At 65.4% G+C, this 3,169-nt stretch overlaps 1 gene segment (V, D, J or C); it reads right to left on the reverse strand.

Moving 5' to 3' along the window:
• Positions 1–597: 597 nt before the first annotated feature.
• LOC309685587 (immunoglobulin heavy variable 3-23-like) lies at positions 598–1,046 on the reverse strand. The segment is given in 3 exons: positions 995–1,046; positions 735–892; positions 598–690 (listed from the first exon to the last, which is right to left on the reverse strand).
• Between the last annotated feature and the right edge of the window lie 2,123 nt (positions 1,047–3,169).

Below are 3,169 nucleotides of genomic sequence, written 5' to 3' on the forward strand. Positions count from 1 at the left end.
CAGCCCAGGTTGCCCCAAGCCCCGTCCGACCCGGCCTTGAACACCTCCGGGGATGGAGCAGCCACAGCTTCTCGGGGCAACCTGGGCCGGGGGCTCACCGCCCCCACGGGGAAAAATTCCTTCCGAAAATCTCATCTAAATCTCCCCTCGTCCACTTTGAAGCCATTCCCCCTCGGAAAAACTCCCTCCCCACTCTCCTGGAGCCCCTTTAGGCACTGGAAGGCCGCGAGAAGGTCTCCCCGGAGAATTCTCCTCCGCGGCTTGAACCCCCCAAACGGCCTCAGGGTCTCCTCCCAGCGGAGGGGTTCCACCAGATGGAGGCGGTGGTGGGTGTGTGCCCCGTGGGAGGGTTTGTGCCCCGTGCCGGGGGTCCAGGCTGGGCGCGGGGGTGCAGACCGGGCTCGGGGCCCATGGCCGAGGGTTGGGGCGAGGCCCTGGGTTGGGTGGAGGGCTGTGTGGTGGTGGGTGGAAGGGTCCCGGTTGGGTGGTGGGGTGTGGGGGAGACGGTGGGAGTTGAGGAACAGCTCGGGGATGGTGGGGAACGTTGGAAGAGTTGGTGCCACCACCATAACCACTGCAACCACCGGCTTCTTTGGCTCAGTAGTAGGTGGCCATGTTGGCGGCCATGAGGCGGTTCTTCTGCAGCTTCACAGTGCTCCGGGAGTTGTCCTTCGAGATGGTGAAGCGCCCCTGGACCGATGGCGCGTACCATGTGCTACCATAGCTATCGATACCCGCGACGTACTCCAGCCCCCTCCCGTCCGCCTGTCCATCCATCCCATGCTGTAGCTGCTGAAGGAGAAGCCGGAGGCCTGGCAGAGGAGGGTGAGGGCCTTCTCGGGTTTCTGGAGGCCCCCTCCGGACTCCACCAGCTGCACGGCCGCCCGCAGCCCTGCGGAGGGAGAGAGAGGAAGGAGAGAGTTGAGTCGCCCGGTCCCACCGGCGCCCCCCCATATCCGCGCCCGGGGAGGGGGTGAGAGGAGCCGGGACCTACCTGGGAGGGCGGCGAGGAGGAGGAGGGTGGTGGCGACCAAGTGGACACCCATGGTGGGAGGAGAAGGAAGGGGTTGAGGAGGGAAGGGAGGTGGGGGTTGATGCCACCATGGTGGGAGCGGAGGGTTTATGAAGGCCGCGGGCGGTGGGGGGAATTTGCATGGGAGGGGGTCGGCCCCACGCATCACCTCCAGCTCCGAGTCCCGGACCCCTACACAGCCCCTGGACCCCTTTCCATGTCCCAGAGCCCCCCCGGACCCCCCGGCTGCTCCCCCAAGGCCAGTGCCAACCTGCAGGAGGCACCAGGGAGACCCACGGGGTGTCCCCTCCTGCCCCCTGCGTCCCCAGGGCTGCGGGCGGCCGAGAAGCTGGTGGAGTCCGGAGGGACCTCCAGACACCTCCAGCCGGGCCTCCAGCTTCTCCTTCAGCAGCACCACCATGTACTGGGTGCGACAGGCGCCCGGGAAGGGCCTCAAGTTCATCGCGGGTATTTACAGCGATGGTAGTACCACAGCATACGCGCCGTCAGTCCAGGGGCGCTTCACCATCTCCAGGGACAACTCCCGGAGCACTCTGAAGCTGCAGATGAACCGCCTCACGGCCGCCGACACGGCCACCTACTACTGCGCCAAAAATGCTGGTGGTGGTGGTGGTAGTGCTACCACCAACCCCAACGCCGTGTTCCCACCATCCCGGCGCTGTCTCCCCAGTTCTCACCATCTTCCCCAAACCTCGTAAACCCATCCCAGACCCATCGACCCATCCTGGAAGCCTCTACCCAGCCCACAACCCTCCACCCGTCCCAGATCCCTCCACCCATCCCAGGTCCTCACCCCAAACTCCACTCTTTGCCCCCACATCACACCCGGCTCCGCTCACCCCCTCCCCGGGCGCGGATATGGGGGGGCGCTGGTGGGACCGGGCGACTCAACTCTCTGCGTCCTCCCTCCCCAGGGCCGGGTGGAGGGGTCTGGGATGGGTTTATGGGGTTTGGGGAAGATGGTGAGAACTGGGGAGACAGCGCCGGCATGGTGGGGACACGGTGTTGGGGTTGGTGCCACCACCACCACCACCACCACCACCACCAGCTTCTTTGGTGGCCATGAGGCGGTTCTTCTGCAGCTTCACAGTGCTCCGGGAGTTGTCCTTCGAGATGGTGAAGCACCGCTGGACCGATGGCGCGTACTCTGTGTAACCACCATAATTAACACCCGCGACGAACTCCGGCCCCTTCCCGTCCGCCTGTCCATCCATCCCATGCCGGTGTTGCTGAAGTCGAAGCCGGAGGCCTGGCAGAGGAGGGTGAGGGACCCCTCGGGTTTCTGGAGGCCCCCTCCGGATTCCACCAGCTGCACGGCCGCCCGCAGCCCTGCGGAGGGAGAGAGAGGAAGGAGAGAGTTGAGTCGCCCGGTCCCACCGGTGCCACCCCATATCCGCGCCCGGGGGGGGGTGAGAGGAGCCGGGTGTGATGTGGGTTTGGGGTGAGGACCTGGGGGTGGGTGGAAGGGTCCGTGATGGGTGGAAGGGCGCAGGATGGGTGAAGGGGTCACAGGGCAGGGATGGTGGGATGCGTTTCCCCGGTGGTGCCACCATCACTACCGGCTTCTTTGGCGCAGTAGTAGGTGGCCGTGTCGGCGGCCGTGAGGCGGTTCATCTGCAGCTTCACAGTGCTCCGGGAGTTGTCCCTGGAGATGGTGAAGCGCCCCTTGACCGACGGCGCGTAGTATGTGCTACTACCACTGCTATAAATACCCGCGACCCACTCCAGCCCCTTCCCGGGCGCCTGTCGCACCCACAACATGGTGTAGCTGCTGAAGGTGAAGCCGGAGGCCTTGTATGGGACAAAATTTGGGGCAAGAACCGGGCGTTTGGGCCCCGTGGAGGCTGTGGACCGGCTGCGAGGACCTTGGCTGGACGTGGCCAGAGCTGCAGGTCTTTGTGCAGTTGGTGGAGTCCGGAGGGGCCTCCAGACACCCAGGGGGGCCCTCAGCCTCCTCTGCCAGGCCTCCGGCTTCTCCTTCAGCAGCACCGCCATGAACTGGGTGCGACAGGCGCCCAGGAAGGGGCTGGAGTTCGTCGCGTATATTAACAGCGGTAGTAGTTGGACAGGCGACACGCCGTCGGTCCAGGGGCGCTTCACCATCTCCAGGGACAACTCCCGGAGCACTCTGAAGCT

This window comes from Vanellus vanellus, assembly GCF_965231255.1.
Source record: "Vanellus vanellus genome assembly, contig: HAP1_SCAFFOLD_672, whole genome shotgun sequence".
In the NCBI taxonomy this organism is placed as follows: Eukaryota; Metazoa; Chordata; class Aves; order Charadriiformes; family Charadriidae; genus Vanellus; species Vanellus vanellus.